At 44.5% G+C, this 22,233-nt stretch overlaps 2 protein-coding genes and 1 non-coding gene across 3 annotated transcripts in view; 2 read left to right on the top strand and 1 right to left on the bottom strand.

The window, feature by feature from the left end:
• Positions 1-8,655, bottom strand: part of ZAP70 (zeta chain of T cell receptor associated protein kinase 70) — a 41,014-nt gene extending 32,359 nt beyond the window's left edge. The window contains exons 1-2 of the mRNA XM_020978143.2: positions 8,396-8,655; positions 7,284-7,360 (exon numbers count right to left, since the gene is read on the bottom strand). The gene's annotated coding sequence lies outside the window, so the exon portion shown is untranslated. The remainder of the gene's footprint in view (positions 1-7,283; positions 7,361-8,395) is intronic.
• Positions 4,186-4,291, top strand: LOC144457273 (U6 spliceosomal RNA). Its single transcript, XR_013486594.1, has one exon. It is a non-coding gene; the product is annotated as a U6 spliceosomal RNA (small nuclear RNA).
• Positions 8,656-19,799: 11,144 nt separating the features above from the next.
• ADAMTS10 (ADAM metallopeptidase with thrombospondin type 1 motif 10) overlaps positions 19,800-22,233 on the top strand; it is a 34,631-nt gene continuing 32,197 nt past the window's right edge. The window contains 1 exon segment of the mRNA XM_020978187.2: positions 19,800-20,206. The gene's annotated coding sequence lies outside the window, so the exon portion shown is untranslated.

Here is a 22,233-nt window from a genome sequence, read left to right as displayed (position 1 = left end):
GAAAATGAGCAAACACCTTTGACCCAACAATAGCACTTCTAGGGCTGTATCCCAAAAAGATTATACAAATGGGAAAAGGACCCATAGGTACAAAAATATTTATAGCAGTTCTTTTTGTGGTGGCAAAGAATTGGAAATTGAGAGGATGCCCATCCATTGGGGAATGGCTGAACAAGTTGTGGTATGTGAATGTAATGGAATACTATTGTGCTATAAGAAACGATGAGCTGGCAGATTTCAGAAAAACCTGGAGAGACTTGTACGCTCTGATGCTGAGTGAAGTGAGGAGAACGTTGTACTCGTTAGCAGCCATGTTGTGCGACGACTAATATTGATAGACTTAGACCTTCTCAGCAATGCAAGGATCTAAGACTTCTCCAAAGGCTTCATGATGGAAAATGCTATCCACATCCAAAGAAAGAACTATGGAGTTTGAATGCAGATCAAAGCATACTATTTGTTATTTTTTTCTTCTGTTTTGTTTTGTTTCCTCTTTCTGGTGGATCCTTTTATTGGTTCTAATTCTTCCTTACAACATCACTAATGTGAAAATATGTTTAATAGGAATGTATTTGTATAGCCTATGTCAGATTGTGTGCTGTCTTGGGGAGGGAGGTGGGGAGAGAGAGGGAGAAAAATTTAAAACTCAAAAGCTTATGGAAATGATTGTTGATAAATCAGAATAAATTAATAAAAAATATATACAAAAAATAAAGAACAAGTTTCTGAAAGAAAGAAAGAAAGAAAGAAAGAAAGAAAGAAAGAAAGAAAGAAAGAAAGAAAGAAAGAAAGAAAGAAAATGAGCAAACAACAGAAAAAAAATCCAACCATAGAAAGTTACCGTGGTGAGAAGGAAGATCAAAACACACCCTCAGAAGATTACAACAAAGTCAAAATTCATGCATCCAAAGCCTCAAAGAAAAATATGAATTGACCTTGAGCCATAGAAGAGCTCAAAAAGAATTTTAAAAATTAAATAAGATGTAGAGGAAAAATTGGGAAGAGAAATGAGAGTTATGCAAGAAAATAATGAAAAAAGGGCCAGCAACTTAGTAAAGGAGGCACAAGAAAATACTGGAAAAAAAAAACACCTTAAAAAAACGAATAGGCTAAATGGTTAAAAAAAAAAAAAGGCACAAAAATCCAATGAAGAGAAGAATGCCCTGAAAAGCAGAATTGGCCAAATGGAAAAGGAGGTACAAAAGCTTACCGAAGAAAATAATCCCTTAAAAGTTAGCATTGGGCAGGTGGAAGCTAATGACTTTATGATACATCAAGAATCAATCAAACAAAATCAAAAGAATGAAAAATAGAAGAAAATAAGAAATAGCTCATTGGAAAAGCAACTTACCTGGAAAATAGATCCAGGAGAGATAACTTGAGAATTATTAGACTTCCTGAAAGCCATGATAAAAAAAAATAGCTAGACATAATCTTTCAAGAAATTTTCAAGGAGAACTGCCCTGATATTCTAGAACCATAGGCTAAAATAGAAATGAAAGAATTTACCGATCACTTCCTGAAAGAGATTCCAAAATGAAAACTCCCAGGAATATTATAACCAAATTCCAGACCTCCCAGATCAAGGAGAAAATTGTGCCACCAGCCAAAAAAGAAACAATTTAAATGATGTAGCCAGAGTCAGGATAACACAAGATTTAGCAGCATCTACATTAGAAGATTGGAGGGCCTGGAATATGATTTTCCAGAGGGTAAAAGAGGTAGGATCACAACAAAGAATCACCTCTCCAATAAAACTAAGTATAATCCTTCAGGAGGAAAAATAGATATTCAACAAAATAGAAGACTTTCAAGCATTACTGATGAAAACACCAGAGCTGAATAGAAAATTTTACTTCCAAATACATGATGCAAAAGAAGCATAAAAAGGTAAACAGGAAAGAGAAATCATAAGGGATTCAATAAGGTTAAACTGTTTGTATTCCTACATGGGGAAATGATATTTTAACTCCTAAAAACTATCTCATCATTAGGGCAGTTAGAAGTATACATAGATAGAAAGCAGAGGTGTGAGTTGAATGTGATGGTATGATAACTTAAAAAATTAAATTAAATTAAAGAACAAGAAAGAATAATGCAGTGGGAGAAGGGGAAAGGAAGAGGTAGAATGGGATAAATTATCTGACATAAAAGAGGCTGAAAGAGATTTTACAGCGGAGGGGAAAATGGGGAAACAAGAAGGGGAGCACATGAACCTTATTCTCATCAGAATTGGCTCAAAGAGAGAATAATATACACATTCAGTTGGGTATAGAAATTTATCTTACCATACAGGAAAGTAGGAAGGAAAGGGGATAAAAAAAAGCGGGAGAAGGGGCAGCTAGGTGGTGAAATGGACAGAGCTCTGGCCTTGGAGTCAGGAAGACCTGAGGTCAAATCCAGCCTCAGACACCTGACACTTACTAGCTGTGTGACTCTGGGCAAATCACTTAACCCTGACCATCTCACCAAAAAGAAAAAAAAAGATGGGGGGAGGGGCAGAGGGGAAGCTGGTAAAAGGGAGAGCAGTTTGGGGGAGGTAAAAGTCAGAAGCAAAACACTTTTGAAAATGAAAACAGTAAAAGGGGAGAGAGAGTAGGATAAATGGGGGAAAACAAGATGGAGCACATAGTTAGTAATCATTACTATGAAAAAAAATTTATAGTGAGTTTCTCTGATAAAGACTTCATTTCTCAAACACAGAAAACTGAGTCAAATTTATAGACACAAGAGTCATTCCTCAATTGATAAATGGTAAAAGGATATGAACGGGCAGTTTTCAGCCAACGCAATCAAAGCTATCTATAGTCATATAAAACATGCTCTAAATCACTATTGAGAAAAATGCAAATTAAAGTAACTTTGAGCTACTACCTCACACCTGTCCGATTGGCTAACATGACAGAAAAGGGAAACGACAAATGTAAGGGATGTGGGAAAACTAAAATGCTAGTGTACTGTTGGTGAAGTCATATACTGATTTAGCCATTATGGAGAGCAATTTGGAACTATGCTCAAAGGGCTACAAAACCATGCATACCCTTTGACCAAGCAACACCGCTACTAGGTCTGTATCCCAAAGAGATAAAAAAAAAAAACCAAAAAGGAAAAGAACATATGTGTATAAAAATATTTATAGCAGCTTTTTTAGTGGTGGCAAAGAATTGGAAACTGAGGGGATGTCCATCAATTGGAGAATGGCTAAACAAGTCACTTTATACGGTTGTGATGGAATCCTATTGTACTTTAAGAAACGATGATGGGGCAGCTAGGTGGCACAGTGGATAGAGCACTGGCCCTGGAGTCGGGAGGACCTGAGTTCAAATACAGCCTCAGACACTTAACACTTACTAGCTGTGTGACCTTGGGCAAGTCACTTAACCCCATTGCCTAGACAAAAAAGAAAGAAAGAAAAAGAAAAAGAAATGATGAGCAGGATGGTCTCAGAAAAACATGGAAAGACTTACATAAACTGACACAAAATGAAATGGGCAGAACCAGGAGAACATTGTACACAGTAACAGCAATATTGTATGATGATCTACTATGAATAATTTAGCTATTCTCAGCAATACAATGATCCAAGACAATTCTGTAGGATGTTTGATAAAAGTGCTGTCCATCTCCAGAGAATGAACTGGCAAAGCCTGAATGCAGATCAAAGATACTTTTTCTTTATTTTTCAGGGGAGAGGGTTGTCTGTTTTTTCTTTTGAGGAATAACTTAAATGGAAATGTGTTTTGCATGACTACACATGTTGCTTGCTTTCTCAATGGGGAGTGGGAAAGGGAGGGAGGGGAAGAATTTGGAGCTCAAAATTTGAAAAAATGTTAAAATTGTTTTTCAAGTAAGTGAGGAAAAATAAGATATTAAATGAGATTTTCTTAAAAAGAACTTCCCAGGGGGAAGCTAGGTGATGCAGCGGATAGAGAACCGGCCTTGGAGTCAGGAGGACCTGAGTTCAAATCTGACCTTAGACACATAACACTTACTAGCTGTGTGACCCTGGGCAAGTCACTTAACCCCGACTGCCTCACCAAAAAGCAAAAAAAAAAAACCTTCCCAAAAATGTCCCATATCAATGTTAGCTTTTATTATATTTGTTATTAATTTGTTCTCATCTCTTTCAATAATCTCACCATCACCCACAAATGCTCCACTTCCTTGACCAAGAATTCTGAAACAGTGCTCACTTCAACAGCACATATACTACAACTGGAATACACAGAGGAGATTAGCACGGCTCCTGCTCAAAGACAACACACAAGATCGTGAGGCATTCCGTATTTAAAGAGTTCTGAAGTTATTTCATCAGAAGCCTAAGTTCCTGTCGTTCCATCTCTCCCTGGACCTTCCTCCTCTTAAACCTGTTCTTCATCCTTACACAGTGACCTTTAATCCCTCCACCCCTCACTGACCCTTGGAACCCACCTCTCTTTCAAAGCTCCCTATTACTGCAGAGGGCACTATAATCCTTTCAGTCTCCTAGTTTCAAAATCTCCAAGTTATCCTCATCTCCTGACTCTTATTCACTCATATAAGCCTATTTACATTGTTTACACATTCCTATCTCTGCAATTTTGCACTGGCTCATGCCTGGAATGCTCTACGTCCTCATCTCTACCTCTTATAATCCTATTTTCCTTCAAGATGCAACATAAGTACATCCTTCTACAAGATACCTTTCCTGTCCCTTTCATATATATATATGTATGTGTATATAGATATGTGTGTACACACATACATATATGTATATACACACATATATGCATACATACATATATATATACATACATACACACATATATCCTTCTATAAGACCCCTTTCCTGTCCCTTTCACATATATGTATATTTGTGTACAAGTGTGTGTATACACATATTATATATGTATATACACACATATATGCATACATACACACATATACACACATATACACACATATATCCTATAAGACCCCTTTCCTGTCCCTTTCATATATATGTATATGTGTATACACATACATGTATGTGTATATGCATGTACACACATATACATACATATATACATACACATATGTATGTGTATGTGTATACACATACATGTATGTGTATATGCATGTACACACATATACATACATATATACATACACATATGCACACATATATGTTCTTACTGGTGAGACACCAGACACATTCCTATATAGAGAGATATATACATATATAATATACATATATATAATGTATGCGTATGTGTGTGTGTGTGGAAAGAAAGAGAGAGAGAGAGATGTCTGGTATCTCCCCAGTTAGAAGGTAGGGTCTTGATGACAAGGGGGCGTCTTAGTATTTTGCACGCACAACTTTTGTCTTTTTATCCTGAGACATCTATCACTATCTAAGGATGGGGCTGAAACCACTCCTCCTTTTTATTTTTTTACCTTTCCTACATTAACTAGGTTAAAATACTTTTAGATGGAATCAAACAATGGAAACTGAGGAACAGGACCTGTATACTTCCTTGAATCAAGCAAAGCCACAGCGTAAGAGATTGGGTCATACCCTGAACAATTCGTGGTAAAAGAAAGATGCTCTCTTAGAACAATTTCCTATTTCCAGTACAGTTTATTCATTGAATTCTCAAGAATATTTTGGGATCTGTATTTGTAATATGGAGATTTGTCTATTGGTATACAAAGGACAAGAGAGCTTCTGGTATTTCGGCCACCTGATCGTGTCTCTCTTTCCAGATGTTCAATAGCTATTCATCTGCAACCCATAGTGAAATGTTGGGAAGTTTCTACTATTTCTTTGCATAATCTGCCTCCTGAGAAACTGGGCTCTAATAAATGAGCTTTTCTCTTATCTTGTCCTGCGCTAGGCCTCCAGACAGTTCCTGGCAGCGACATTCCCATCCCCACCCCCTTTTCCAGTTATTCTTTATGTGTTGTCTTCCCTCATCAAAATATAATCTCCTTGAAGACAGGGCAAAAACTATCTTACTTGTTTGTATTTGTATTCCCAGCACTTAGCATAGTACCTGGCATATCAGTAATATGTGTCTTTTCATAACTACCTACTGACCTGTCTGTCTGTCTGTCTCCCTCCTTCCCTTCCTCTCACCCTCTCTCTCTCCAGATCTATCTATCTATCTATCTATCTATCTATCTATCTATCTATCTATCTATCTATCTATCCATCCATCCATCTATCATCTACCTAAATCTGATTTTTCTGTGATTTCTGGGGGCAGTGACCTGGTCCTACATCACTGCCATAAACCCTTCCATTTCATCAAACAAATCTGCCCAGATTGGTCATTTGTTCAAAGTTTATTTGTCAACGTAAATTCATGCGGATGTTACCCACAGAGGGCCCTTTGATTCACGTCTTAGATCTTAGCCCTTTCATAGGCTCCATCCAACCAATATTGGCCAACTGTGATAAGTACAATGATGTGTACTTATTGTCTGTCTTTACTACTGTTCTGTGAAGTGATATCTGTCTGTATCAATTAATTAAGTACCTACTATATGCCAGGCCCTGTGCTAAGTGTTGGGGATACACAAAGAGGCAAAAGACAGTTCCTGCCTTCAAGGAGCTTGCAATCTAATATATGTTCTAGAAGAGTTTCTGTACATTTTTAACCTGTTTATCACGTACCCTGAGAACATATATCAATTCTTTTCCTCTTTTTAGATTATTATTATTATTATTATTTTTAGTAGGAGAAGGAAGAGGAAGAAGAGGAAGCTAAAGAATGCAAAGGCCTATTCCAGAGGCTAAGAACAGACCTGGGGACCCAGGAAAAAGCACTACTTTCATCCATATGAAAAGGAGCAGAGTGAGGAGGGATCATCTCTGGGCCAGGCTCATTCCCCTCCAGCCAATGGACTATGAAAAGCTATCCAAGGCCTTCCTCAGTGCCTCGATCTGGTATTACTACAGGTCCCCAGTGTTAGCTGACAGAAGTGGGGTCGAGGCCGCAGGTGACCCTCTAAGTTCTCAAGGGTGGCCCTTTGACTAAATGCAACCCGTGAAGTTTGAATTCAGTCAAAGGGTTTTGCTTGAGGACCCAGAGGGCCACTTGTGCCCTCAAGGCCACAGGTTCCCCACCCCTGTGTTAGTACCATTATTCTCACCCCTGGGTGCTAATGTGAGATGTTATCAATACCATCATCACCATTGGACATCGCTCCTCCCCCACCCCCAATGATCTGTACTCATCATTGTTATCACCACTAACTGGCCCAGCCTGTACCTTTAATGCCCCTAAAAGGGGTCGGCTTGGCACAGTGAAATTACTTACTTGATGGTGTCTAGGCTGGAGCAGCACTGACAAAGGGTGGGTGGGTTTCCAGTTCCTTCCCGCAAAGAGAAATGGTCCTAAATGCAGAGTTGTAGAGTGAGAAACTCATTCATCCCGGCCCCTGTCTTGATCCAAGCATCCTAACACCCCTCCCGGTCCTACTGTCCTTTCAAAGCCTAGCTTCGTTGTACCCTCCGCCTTCTATCTGATCATCCCTCTGACCTACCCAGTCTGACCACCCCTCAATTCCCTAGTCTGAGCATTCAGTTTGTCTGCCTCCGGACTCCCCAGTCTGACCATATCCTAAATTTCCAGATCTAACTCACCTTTGAAACCCCAATGTGACTGTCTCTTGAACCCCTAGTCTAATAACACTCTGACCCCTCCAACTGACTACTCTGGATTATCTAGTCTGACCTTATCCTGAACCCCTACAGTCCAACTGTTCCCTGTCTGCCCAATACGATCACACCAAAGCACCTCAGTTTGACCATGCCCCAATCTCCAGTCTGGTTAGCTCTTTGGTTCTATGGTCTGATCATCCTCTTATCTCCAATTCCCCTCCCCAGGCCCCAGTCTGACCACTTCAAGAACTTCCAGGCTGACCGTCTCCCAGACCTCAACCCCCTAGCCTGACTATTCCTGAAATACCCAGTCTGCCAACCTAGACTACCAATGCCCTTATCCCCTAGTCTGACTATCTCTAAATCTTTCCCTTAAATTTACCAATCCCCAACTCCCCAGTTTGACTGCTCCCTCACCATTTCCTGACATCCCTGTTTACCCCACACAACATGCCAGAGGAATGGCTGGCTCGCCACTCTGACTCCTGGGCTGGGGAATTCTGGGCCCTGGGAAATATAACTCCCCTTTCCCCAAAATGCAGGTTAGTGCTCAGTGTTTCTTTCTTTCCCTTTCTCTTTCTCTCCTGGGGACCATGATACTGAGTGACTCAAGGCTGAGGCATGATGCCTGGGTTGCGGGAAGAAGGAGTCACCACCGTGACTTGTGATGAGTATGGGCCTCTTCTTTCCTAACTCTAGAGCTTCCCTACCCTTATCAGTCTAGGACAGCAACCAGAACCAGGGGTCAGAAATAAGGAAAAGGCTCACCTGTGGAGGGTCCAGAGGCAATAGGCCCAAGGAACCAGGCTTCCTTGCCTCGGTCAGTGTTCTTCAGTCCCTTGGAGGGCCAAGTTCCATGGAGGGAAAGGCTACCTGGGTGCCAGAGCTTCAGGGTGGGGAAAGCAGTTAGGTGACAGGGTCTAGGCCCAGTCACCACTGCCCCTAGCTATCACCCTCTGTCGACGAATCTGCTTGTTGACTAGTTTCTCTGAAATGTGATCTATTTCCTTCATACGGAAGACAGGAAAGAAAAAACGACAGAAAGAGAAAACCACCCACCCAGATGTGGAGGGAGCAGCTAGGCCTTTGAAGCTTACGTCACAAACTGCTGTGTAAGGAGGAAAAACTTCAAGCTGGGGGCAGGCAGGAGTTTCTGGGCCCCAGGCCCAGAGGTTACCTTACTACCCCTCAAGGAAGGTCACTCATCACATGGTTCCTAGGATTCTACATCTAAAACTATAAGGGACCCCAGAGGCCATCTTTTATTACAGAAGAGGGGGAAGTGACTGGCCCAAGGTCATGCATGGAAGGTCAGCTTTCCTACTCTAGAACAAGCCTTCATAACTTTTTTTGTGTCCTGGTGCCCGTTAACAGCCAGTCTGCTGACCTCCATGGAGCCCTTCAAAGAATCAAGTTTTTAAATGTATAAAATAAAATACATAGGACAACAGAGGAAACCAATTATATTGATGCACAGTTCTAAAAATATTTTTACAATGCCAAGTCCACGGAGCCCAGGTTAAGAACCCCTGCTTAGAACCAGTATTATTTACACTATATCATATCAGGCTGCCTCCTTTAAGAAGGGCGAGAACTCGGCCTCCCTGCATGCCAAGTCCTCCCACACACACACACACACACACCATGATTACACCAACAACCTAAGGAAAGAGGGCATCCAGAGCTCATAGCAGGAGTAAAGTCCGCTAACCATCGAAGACTCCAGCCTTCTCACAAGAAGCACAAGAAAGGCACACCTGTACCCCTCGAAGGCCACTGCCTTCAGCCAGCTGGCTCCTAGTTAGGGAAAAACCTGCAAAACTTGACCAGGCTTAAATCCACTGCTGGTCCACAGTCACCAATCCCCTTCTGACTCTTCTTTAGAGCGAAATGTTACTGAAGGAATTTTCTAGCACTCTCTAGAGACCTACTAGAGACCAGGTTCAGAAGGACCCAACTTGTCCTGGAATCACAAAATGTCTGGGCTGGAAGGGACTTTAGAAATCATCCAATCTAATCCTTCACCTTTCTTTTTTGTAGATGAGGAAGGTGAAGAAGGTCAGAAAGTGGGTGGGAGCTCTCATCCAAGGTTACAGAGCGAGGACAGGAGAGCCTGGCTCATGCCTGGAGCTCTCTCCACTATGATTGCTGTCCAACGTCTTCTTCTTAACTCTCTCTGAAAGAAGTGTTCTTAACCTGGGGTCATGGATAGATACCAGGGGGTCTGTAAATTTATTTTTTTAAATGATATATTTTATTAACTAACCTCTAACTGAAATTTAACATTTCCCTCAATTATTTGAAAAACTTATTCTGAGAAGGGGCCCATATGCTTCACCAGACTGACTGTTAAGGGGTCCAGGGCACAAAAACATTTAAAAACCTATTTTCTAACAGGATCAAAGAGATTGACCTAAAAGGGACCTTGGAAATCATCTACTCCAACTCCTTCATTTTTTAGAGAAAGAAACTGAGGTTCCCAGAGCTTGTGATAATAAGCAGAGGACAGATTTGAACTCATGTACCAAGATTCCAAATCCCACAATCTCTTTAGTGCATTCACACTACCCCTAGGCAATGTGTCTCCACCATAAGTCCATACCATCCCTTGGTCTGGTCCAGATTCCTCAGACATTTTTCAGTTGTGTCCAAATCTTCATGACCCCATCTGGGATTTTCTTGGCAAAGATACTAGAGTGGTTTGTCATTTCCTTCTCCAGCTCATTTTACAGATAAGGAAATTGAGGCAAACAGAGTGAAGTGACTTGTCCAGGGTCACAGAGCTAGTAAGTGTCTAAGGCAGGAACTCAAGAACTGAACTCAAGAATTCACCACCTAGCTATCCCTAATGTCTCCGTTCAATTCAGTTCTTGGCTGGGTTTGTCCCATTCCCAAATGGCTCAAAGTATAAATGCCTAGTTCCATGGGAGGTACCCTGCAGATCGGGGGGGCTTTCTGATCACCCAGGATAAATAAAGTATCTTCTTCCTCTGGGTCCCTCATTGACATCACCACTCCAATGCAATTCATTAAATTCTTTATTAAACAACTCAGTTTCTTCAATGCTTGCCATGTACTAAGCACATAATTTATGTGGAGTACTGGGAATACAAAGATAAAACAATCCATGCCCTCTAGAAGCGTATGGTCTGGGGTAGGATTAAGGAGAGGGATGTTGTGATATGTACAAAGAGAAATAAGACAAAAAGCCTGTTCAATTTTAATTCCATAAATATCTATTAAGTTCTTACTATGTATAAGATAAGAGGCCTAGAGGAAACAGAGCTGGCCTTGGAGTCAGGATGACCTGGGTTCAAACCCCATCTCTGACACATACTAACTGTATGACTGAGGACAAGTCACTTAACCTCTGTGCCTCAGTTTCCTTGTCTGTAAAATGAAGAGATTGGACTCCAAGATCCCTTCTAGCTCTAAACCTATGGTCCTATTATCCTGTGACGCAGACCACACATGGGTGACCCTGGTCCAGTCACATAACCTCTCAATGCTCTAACAACCCTGAGGCTCCACCTCACATCCAGCAAACTGGCAAGCTCTTTGATGTCCAAAGATCAGAAAGGCTGATAGGCACACTGGTTCATTCTTGGTGGAGATAGGAATTATATAACCAGTTTAGAAAGAAATCGGGAATTAAACAAATACATGACTAAAATGTCTTTTCCCTTTGACCCAGAGATTCTGATACTGGGCATAAGCCCCAGAAAGGTCATTGATAAAAAGAGAATTCCTGTATACACCAAAACATTTCTAGCGGCACTTTTTGTGGGAGCAAAGAACTGGAAACAAAGTGGATGACGACCATTTGGGAAATGGCTAAACAAAGCGTGGTACGTGGATATGATGAGACACTATGGATGTTATTAGACGCTAGCTGTGTCTTCCTGGTCAGTCACTTCCCCTCTGTCTGCCTCAGTTTCCTCATCAGAAAAATTGGGTTATCAATAGCTCTTACTTGCCAGGGTTGTGAGGATCAAATGAAAGACTTGTAAAGCATTTAGCACAGTGCCTGGCCCTTGGTAGTACTATGTAAATGTGAGCTGTTATTATCATGATTGTGAATCATGATCATGATCATGATAATAGGCAGCTGGGTGGCTCAGTGGATAGACCACTGGGCCTGGAGTCAGGAAGACTCATGTTCCAGAGTTCAAATCTGGCCTCGGACACTTACTAACTGTATGACCCTGGGCAAGTCACTTAACCCTGTTTGCCTCAGTTTCCTCATCTGTAAAGTGAACTGGAGAAAAAAATGGCAAACCACTCCAGTGTCTTTGCCAAGAAAACTACAAAAGGGGTCACAAAGAGTCAGACACGACTGAAAAATTACTAAACTGATGATAATGGTGATAACTATGCAGTAAAAAAAGACAAATATGATGAATACAGAAAAATCTGGAAAGACTCACATGAGCTGATGCAAAGGGAAGGAAGCAGAGTCCCTAAAGAAAGACATGAGAGGACACCTTCCTCTATTCCTTTGCAGAGGCAAGGGGTCCATGGCTGTGGAACATTACACATATTTTCGGGGGGGGTTGGGATGTATTGATTGATTAATTGATTATGCTGAATTTTTTTCTATTCTATTTCTTTTTAAAAATTGTTGTATGAGATGGCTCTCTGGGAAGAAGAAGAGAGAGATACAGACAGGGGGAATTTTTGTTGTTATTCAGTCACATCCAACTCTTCATGACCCCATTTAGGGTTTTCTTGGCAAAGACCGGAGTGGTTTGTCATTTCCTTCCCCAGTTCATTTTACAAATGAGGAAACTGAGGCAAACAGGGTTAAGTGATTTGCCTAGGGTGACATAGCTAGTAAGTATCAGAGGCCAGATTTGAATCCAGGAAGATGATGAGTCTTCCTCACTCCAACCCAGACACTCTATCCATTGTGCTACTTAGCTACCTGGGGGAGGAACTCCCAGGGGGAATTTTAGGTGATGTAAAATTAAAAGTTAACAAACATTTATTTTTTAAAAAGTGAGTTGCAGATCATCACTGGTGGGGGAAGTTTTGAGTTTCTACACTGGGAATTCCCCACTGATGAAGTTACTGATATAGGAGAGGGAAAACATTGCCCAAGAGACTCTGTTAGTAGTAGGACCTCTTTAAGAATGAAGGATAAACAACAACAGCAAAAACACGGAACACAAAAGACGTAAGTGAAAGTCCTTGTCCTCAAAAAGCTTACATTCTATTGGGGGAGGGGCGGTGTGAAGGTATATAACATGTAGAGAAACAAATACAAGGTTTTTGAGGACGGAGAAAGCAATAGCAATTTGGGGGAGCACAGAAGGCTTCCCACAGGAACTAGCACCTGAGGCGAGCTTTGAAGGAAGCAGAGGTGTCTCAGAGATGGAGATGAAGAGGGAGGGAGTGCATTCCAGGCATGAGAGAGATAGCCAGTGTCAAGCCATAGAGATGGAATGTTGGGTTTGGGGTACAGCTGGTGGTCCAGCTTGGCTGGAATGTAGAGTGTGCACAGGAAAGAAATGGGAAATAAGAATGGGAAGGAAGGTAGGTTAGAGTAAGATTGTGGAAGGCTTTACATGCCAGGTTGAAAAACTTGAATTTTGGAGCCACTGAAGGTGGTTGATCAGTAAGAGGAAGAGATCAAGGATGCAAGAGAGTTTTGATGAAGAATGCAGGGGAAGGATGTTAAACAAAATCAAGAGAACTAAACAACTACAAAGATATGAATGAAAATATCAGTAAAAGAAGTTAATCTTTAAGTAATAGAAATCCCATGAAGGTCCTACTGAAGAGATAATGATACATATCCCCTCCTCATGGAGGAGAGATAGGAGGACTACTAGGTTCTTGTTGTCAGAAAAGGATATTTCTATATAGGATATTTTATCTTCATGGTTTTTCTTTGCCAAAAGAAAGAGGTCTGTCTGGGGGAGTGGGGTGGTAAATGATCTACACAAAAACAAAATACATCAATAAATTATTTTTTTAAAAGACACAGGAGAATAAGGTCCCGGGGGCATGATAGGCAGGGATGAGGAGGAGAGTAGAAGACAGGGAATGGAGGGAGTGAATGGTGAGACCAAACTGAGTGAGAATGGGAGAGAAGGCAGGGTTAAGGAGTTTTCCAATGATAATGGCAGTCTGGAAAGTCCCGAGAAGACAGATCATTGGATTTAGCATTAAGAGATTATGAGTAATCTTGGAGAGAGAGGTTCCAGTGAATGGGTAGGATTGGAATCCACATTACGAGGGGCTGAAAAATGAGTAGGAGGTACAGAAATAGAGGTAACAAGTACAAGCATCTTTGTCAGTGAAAAAGGAAAGATATAGGACCTTAGCTTAAAGACAGGCAGGATCAAGTGGAGTGGGGAGAATTGAAGGTATTTGCAGGCACAGCGGAGGCAACTGATGGGGAGAGGGGATGCTTAAAGTGATGAGCTCCCAGCTAAGACATGGGATCAAGGGTATAAGGACAGGGGTCGGTCTTGACCACCTCTTCCTCAGAGACTAAGACAAAGGAGGGGAAAATAAGGGATCACATAGAGTGGTTTTGAAGTTTGGAGTAGGGAAAAGGATGTGATGGATATTTTACTTTCTCAGTAAAGTAAGATACATGCCCCTCTACTGAAAGGGACAGCTATGAGGCTTGGAGAAAGAAGACAAATTTTGGAATAGATACTGGAGGACCGGGGGTGGGCATATGATAAGGAGTCAAATAGGGAAGAATAAAAGGATTGCTTTTGCGATAGTGAACACCTAGTGGAAATCTAGTAACGTGGGTTTGTGGTGGACCTATTTAGTACAGCTACATGATTTCCTCCATTTTTTAGTAGTATGGGCATAGGATGAAAGAGGAAACATGGTGGTGATCACCCATGTCAAGGTATGGCAAGGCATTAGCAGTGAGAAGACAAAGGTTTTGGTTGAGGATGCCATATTTTAAGGACGTTGATCTCTCTCCTTCTCTCTAGTTTTTTGGAACATGAATCCTTCCCAGTTTTCCTCAAACCTATCTGACCGCTGGTTCTCTGTCTCCTTGCTAGACCCTCCTCCAGATCATGCCCTCTAATTATAGATGTCCCTCAGAGTCCTGTTCTTTGCTCCTTCTATACTATTTTACTCCCATGAATTTGATGACCTCTCTATGCTCATGATTCTGAGATCTATCTATTCTGCCCCAACCTCTCTGCTGATCTCCAGTCTCACATCACCAAATGCCTCTCAAACATCTCAAACTAGATGTTCAGTAGATTTCTTAAACTCAATATGTTCAAAACAGAACTCATTCTCTTTCTCCCTACATCCTTCCCCAGTCCTACCTTCCCTATTACCATAGAGGGCAACACCACCCTCCCAGCCCCTCAGACTCACAACCTAGGAGTCCTCCTGTATTCCTCACTATCTCTCACCACCTCCTTTTTCAATCTGTTGCCAAGGCCAACAGATTTTACCTTTGCAACATCTCTCAAATATGCCCCCTTCTCTCCTCTAACACAGCCAGCATTCCAATGCAGGCCCTCATCACCTCATGTCCAGATTATTGTAATAGCCTGCTAGCGGGTCCATCTGCCTCAAATCTTTCCCAACTCCAATCCATCCTCTAGCCACTAAAGTGATTTTCCTAAAACGCAGGTCTGATCATGTCACACACCCCAACCCAATAAACTCTGTGCCTTCCTGTTGCTTCCAGGAACAAATACAAAATACTCTGGCATTCAAAGTCTTTCATAACCTAGCACCCTCCTGCCCTTCCAGTATTCTTGCATCCTACTGTCTGTCAGGTACCCTTTAATCCAGTGACAGGGCCTTCCTGGCTGTTCCACAAACAAGACCCTCCATCTCTCAGCTTCAGGCATTCTCTCTGGTGTCCCCCATGCCTAGAACTCTCCTCCCTCCTCTGTTCCACCTACTGATCTCCCTGGCTTAAGTCCCAGCTAAAAGCCCACCTCTATAGGAAGTCTTCCCAGCCCCTCTTAATTCCAATACCTTCCCTCTGTTAACTATCTATCCTGTCTATAGTTTGTTTGTACAAATTTGTTTGCTTATTGTCTCGCCCACTAGATTGTGAACTCCTGGGTTGCAAGGACTGTCTATTGCCTCTACTTGTGTCTCCAGTGCTTAGCACAGTCTCTGGCACATAGTAGGTGCTTAATAAATGTTTATTGATTAAAGGAACTGAGAATGTTTAGCCTGGAAAAGAGAAGACTTAGGTCAACACGATAGCCATCTTCAAGTAATTGAAAGCCTCTCTCATGGAGAACAGTCTACGTTTGTTCTGCTGGGCCTCAGAAGGCAGAACAAGGAACAGTAAATGCAAGTTACAGAGATGCAGATTCAGATTGGAGGTAAGGAAAAAATGACCTGTTCAAAAGTAGAATGGACTGCCTTGGGAAGTAGTGGGTTCCCTCTCAAAAGAGGCCTTTGATCCAAGGCTAGGTGACCACATGTTTAGGACATTGTAGAAGGATCCTTGTACAGGCATGGGGTTGGACCTATCAAGGAGGGAAACCTTCAGCCTGGAGACCACATGTGGCCCTGTAGGTCCTCAAGTGAGGCCCTAAATCTGTTCCCAGATTTGTTCTGTGAAGTTTGGATTCAGTCTGAGGGCCTCACTTGAGGACCTAGAGGGCCACATGTGGCCTGAGGCTGCAGGTTCCCACCCCCGGACCAGATGGTCTCTGAGGCCTCTTCCAACTCTGAGATCCAGACAACTGGCCAAGAAGATTATGGGACCTGGAGCAATAGCTTCTCTTGGAAAGGCTGAAGAGGATGAGAGGGTGGTTAGCACCCTGGCCCTTAGTAGCCTACTGGACAGCACCAGAAGCGGTAAATAATGGAAAAGCAGTGATGGCCTGGCACCAGCAGTTCAAAAGGCATGGAGACGTAGCACTTGGCAGTGAGGCCTAGCCTGCAGGCAGCAACTCTGATAACACTCAGGGAGATAATGGAAAGGATAATGGTACCCTAGTTTTTGAGTCTTAACCAGCTTTGGGATAGTAGCAGTGAGAGCCTCAGTTAGCGGCATGCAGGCCACAGAATCAGCCACGGAGATCACTAACCAAGCGGTCCTGGGGTCGAAGATTGGACCACCCTTATGAGTGGCCGAGGTATGAAGCGAAGGGCCAGCTCACCAGTTAAGGGCGATGCTGACCTGGGAGGCCAGCGAATTGCAAGACACACCAATGTGTGTTTTGATGTGTGATGGAAGGGGTTGGAACAGAGAAGGTTGAGATACAGACACTGACCCCTCAAGAAAAGAGGGAGAATATTCTTCCTCCTCTCCTCTGCTTCTTGGAACTCCCTAGTTTTCAAGGGTTGGCTGAATTGCTATCTCCCTTCGACAGACCTGTCCTGATTCCCCATCTTTATTCATCCCTTGTCCTCATCCCACCTTGATCAGCCCCCTTCCCAGTGGCTATGCTCCTCTGTCAATAGATCAGTTAACCAACAAGCATTTATGAAGCACCTACTGTGTGCCCAAATGTGGATGGGATGTATTATCCCTGTCTCTTTTTCATGTGTGTGTTTTTCTACTGACAGTGCTCGACACGTAGTAGGTACTTCATAAATGTTTGTTGATAGATAGATCTGGTTGCTGAGGGATGACTACCACAAGGATCTGGCCTGGGTGATACAAATGGATGGAGGATGAAGCTCAAAAGTGGACGGATTGGGGCAGCTAGGTGGTGCAGCGGATAGAGCTCCGGCCTCGGAGTCAGGAGTTCAAATCCAACCTCAGACACTTGCCACTTACCAGCTGTGTGACCCTGGGCAAGTCACTTAGACCCAATTGCCTCACCAAAAAAAAAAAAAAGTAGATGAGTTACTGAGTGATGGCAGCAGAGGAAGTTTTGGGAAGTGGCCAGAAGGAGCAGCCATTTGGTCAGCTCCTTCTCCTGCTCCATAGGTAAGAGGGCATGAGAGAAGAATCACTTACTTGGTGCTAGAGAGGAAAGTCAAGGGTCTTCTGGAGGGAGTCAGGTTTCCATGAGCAAAAGAATTTGGAAAGATCACAGGATTTTAGCTCTCGAGCTGGAAGGAGCCTCCAAGGCCATCTAGGACAACCCTCCCATTTTACAGGTGAGGAAACTGAGTCCCAAGGAAGCTAAGTGACTGGCTCAAGGTAACACAGACTGTAAGTGAGACCAAGGCGGAAGAGGCAAAAGGGAGCTGGCTCACTAGGGTTTGTTCCAGAGGACATAATGGAAGGAAAGGGCAGAGATCCTTGAAGGCTTGGGTTATTTCACATTTGTCCTTGTATCCTTGTGCTTAACACAGTTCACTGCCTGGCTGGTAGCAAGCGTTAATTGATTGAGTAATTGGTTGATTGACAGAAGAGCATAGGGTCAGAGAAGGAGACTGTATTCATACTGTTTGCCTCAGCAATGGACAACTTGGAATCATAGTAATTAAGAGATGAGGAGTTGAGAGTCAGCTAGGCATCAAATGAGGAAAGGGCACTTTCCCTTCTGTGATCTTGGGGGGGGGGGAGGTGGCATCTAGGCCTGGAGCGGCAGCATCTGCCTAGTCTATCTCCAAACATGGGATGGGGGTCAAGTGGAGGCAATGGGGAAATTAGGTAAGCAGAAAGTACCCCAGCACCCACCTCACGTGTAGAAAATGCTTCAGCCTCTAGTCCAGGGGTAAGGAATCTGCGGCCTCAAGGCCACCTGTGGCCCTCTAGGTCCCTGAGATTTCACAGGTATAAGAAGACCCCCTCTACAGATGCAGGTTGGCACCTTCCCTGCAATTTACAAAGTTGCCTAGAGTAGAGGTACCAAACTCAAGGCCCTCAGAGTACCACAAACGAGATTAAAATGTATTTGGGAAATATTTAACAGAGTAAAAATACAGCCTAATGTAGAGAATGTTAATATTTGTGGCTGTTGTTCAGTCCTGTCACACTCTTTATGACCCCAGGACCATACCCCATCCATTGGATTTTCTTGGCAAGGACACTGCAGTGGTTTGCCATTTTCTTCTCAATGGATTAAAGCAAACACAGGTTAAGTGACTTGCCCAGGATCACACAGCTAGTAAGTGTCTGAGGTCAGATTTGAACTCAGGTCTTCCCAACTCCCGTCCAGGAGCTCTATCCACTGAACCACCTAGCTGTTGATCTATAGCTTTCTAATTCAATATGCAGCCAACAGTACTGTTTAGTGGCTGTTGGAGTTGGACACCACTGACCTAAAGGTTAAGTGATTTATTTGCCCTGCATCACACAGCCAGTGGGTTACAGAATCAGGATTTGAACCCAGGTCTTCTGACTTTGAGAGAAGCTCTCTAGCTGCTGTTAATGCAGCCTCTGCTCTACAAAGTAATTTGAGGAGGGGAAAAAAGAGATCTAATAACTAGGGTGATGGGATCTCGAAGCATGAAAACCCTCAGGAAGGAAAGGTGTGGCCTTGAAGGGAATTTAGGGATTTTAAGAAGCAGAAATGGGGGGGGGGCATTCCAGGCTTGGGGCATAGACTGTACCAAGGCGGGAAGGCAGGAGGTGGAATGTGTTAGGGAGCCTGTGTCTAGACCAAAAGCACAAATACTCTATTGGAGCTGGAAGCTAGGATGAGGCCTGGGTTTGGGATGAAGATTAGCATTGGAGTAGAAGCCTGGGATTAGGACTGGAGGCTGGATCTGAGGTTAGCATTAGGCCCAAAGCCGTTAGGATGAGACCTTTTTGGGTCTCCCTCCATCCCAGTAGTTAGTTAGCTCTTCTTCTATCCCCAAATCACTTTTGTCTCTATTTCTTATCTGTATGCGGTTCCACTCCCCAGAACAGTAAACTTGAGGGCAAGGCTGGGGTAGGAGGTGGTATCTCCAGAAGGAGGCCTGACACTCATTAGAAGGCTCTTGATAAAAAGCTTTGTGGAATTGAAATTCCAGGATTAGACCTGGGGCCCGGCCTGATGTGGGGCACTTTCTGCCCTGGCCTTGGGGCAGCAGCCCGAACATCTGGCCACACTGAGAAGTTCTTGGCATCTGGAGCTGGGGCCCAGGCTCCCCAGCTCCCCCTGGACAAAGGCAAACAGACCATTTCAATGGTTAGACAGAAGAGGAGAGAGTGAGGGGAGAGGAGAGGGAAAAATGGAGGGAAGGAAGGCTGCACCAGGGGGAGGTCAGGAGGGAACTGAGCAGGCGGGGTTTCTGGCTGTGTGGGGTTTGAGTTTTTAGGTTTTGTTTTGTTTTGTTTTTTTCAAATAACGCTGGCAAAATTTCTCAGGAAGCTGTCTTTCTCTCTCTCTCTCTCTGTCTCTCTCTCTCTCTCTCGATCCCCTACTCTCTCTCCCCTCTCCCTCTCCTGCCTCCCCCCCCCATCCAGCCGCTGCTGCAGCGGCTCAGGCCTCTGTGATTACAGCTCCCTTCCTGCCGCCACAGCTGGACGGGAGGAGGGGGAAGAGTCAGCTGGGGCTAGGGCTGGTGCAGCAGGCGCCGGGCCCGGAGCCCGGAGTCCGGAGTCGGGAGCCTAGAGCCGCACAGCCTGCCCACTTCCTTGTGCCCCCCTGGGGTCTCACGGTGAGACCGGCTGCCCCCAGCACCAAGCACCACCCAAGGGGCCATCCCAGACAGCCAGGGACCAGGAACCAGGTAAAGGCGTTTGTCCATCCTGTCCCCGCCCCCTTCCCCCCTTCCAGAAGTAGATGCTTTGTGGTTCGGCTCAGAAGAGGAAAAGGGGTCGGGGGTGGGAGTGCGGAGCAGCTGCGGACTGCCTTTAGTTTCTTAGAGATCTGAGGGGAGAGGTAGTGAAGCATTGGGGGGGGGGCTGCCCCTCCCTCCCTCCCAGGGAGGCAGACCAGCCACCCCCAGCTCATCATTCAGAGTTTCCATAAGAATTACAAGTTGTGCTACAGCGGTGAGCTCAGGAAACCACGTCTGTGTGTGTCTGTGTTTGTGTGTGTATGGGAGAGAAACACACAGAGACACAGAGACAAAGACAGAGATCCACAGAGACAGAGAGCATTCCAGCGAGCTAGCGTCTGAACGAGGGTGCATGTTTGAGGGTTTGTGTGGGAGAGAGCTGTTCTGCGTGTGTCTGGCCAGCTCTGGCTGTTGTGTGCCTGCCCCAGTGAGCCTTCCACTTTCATTCTCTTGACTCAGAAGGCAGAAAGTCTCTGGTGAGTGAGGGAAAGTGCAGGCTCGCTCCCTCTGTCTCTGTCTCTCCACAGCTGCCCCAGGGGAACCGGGCCCTTTAATTACCAGGCCACATCCTTTGGCTCTTGCCCAGCCCTTTCGGTCCCCCTGCTGCTGCAGGCTCCCCTACCTCCCCTGAGGCCTGGGATTGGATGCCAAAAGCCCCGTGCCCCCTCCTTTCTGGCTCAGGCCCGAAAGCCCTTTGCTTGTCTGTGTGGCCTCCCTGGGCCCCGGCTGGGCTCGGAGTGGGGGTGGGGGTGATAAAGCATGGGATCCAATCAGCCTAGTCAACCCGAGCAGGTTCAATGAATGAGAGTAGACAGTGGAGCCCAGGACCGCACTGCCAATCCTAAATTTGGGTTTCTAGGTTGGAGTGGGGTAGGGGGTGTACTGGGTGTCTCTCTGTAGACTGTGGGTATCCCCTACCTTTCCTAGCTCACTGCCACCCAGGAGGCCACTGGAAACTGGGGACAGGCCAGGGAGGACAGGATTGTAGCCCAGGCAGATAGTCCAGGACCCGACCAGGGGGACAGGGCGGAGACTCTAAGCCGCAGCTCAGGAAGGGCCTGACCAGGAATCTGGGCCCAGGGGGTGGGGGAAGGGCACCTTCCCCGGCTTTAGTTCAATTCAGCAAACATGGACTAGGCACTTAGAACCCCAGGGCTTTGTGTGGAGGCTCAGCCCCAACCCCCAGTTCCTGAGAGTTTGTAGAAACTCAGCCCCAGGCCTCCCTCTACTCTCTATCAAGAGAATTACAGTCCCATTACCCTCAACCCCCTGTTAGTTAGAACAATGCCCTACCCCACTCATGCCCTGAAAATGAGACCCCCCCAGGCCCCGGGAGTAGATGCACCTGGAAAGAGCTAAAAGGAAGATTTGGTCACTAAATGAATGTTCACTAGGAGGCCAGTCCTGGGTCTACTGCCCTGTTGGGGAGACAAGAGATGAATCACCCAGGGCCCCTATGCTGGGGAGCTCACAGTCAGTCTGGACAGAGGAGACAGTTGAAAAATGGAATAACAGCAACAGATTTGAAGGAGTCAGTGTGTCCAGTAGAAAGAGGCTTTGGAGTCAGACACTGGGTTTGAATCCTGGCCTGCCACTCAATACCTATGAGCCTCCAGGCAAGTGTTACCCTCTCCAAGCCTCGGTTTCCCCATCTGTTACAAACAGGGGGTTGGACTAGGTGTTCTCTAAGGTCCCTAACTACTCTGAATCCTAGGGGCATATGAGTTAGAACTGTACTGTAGAATAGGAGTAATCCAGGCTGCAGGAAGCAAGACAAACCTTAGCCCTTGTTCTCCCAAAGTGGAAGGGCTGCCTCCTCAGATAATGAGCTCCTGTCGATGGAGGATTTCAAACAGAAACTAAGTAATCGCTCCTTTCCGATGTGATTGAGGGTGCTTCTTGGTCAAGTAAATGCAATGCTACATGTAAGCGGGCTGTGAGTATATTAAAGAGAAGCCTGACAAAATGCTAGCAGA

Source organism: Phascolarctos cinereus, unplaced genomic scaffold (genome assembly GCF_003287225.1).
Source record: "Phascolarctos cinereus isolate Bilbo 61053 unplaced genomic scaffold, phaCin_HiC Scaffold_4;HRSCAF=312, whole genome shotgun sequence".
In the NCBI taxonomy this organism is placed as follows: Eukaryota; Metazoa; Chordata; class Mammalia; order Diprotodontia; family Phascolarctidae; genus Phascolarctos; species Phascolarctos cinereus.
Note: the sequence above shows the minus strand (reverse complement) of the source record. Positions and strands in the feature narration are given on the sequence as shown.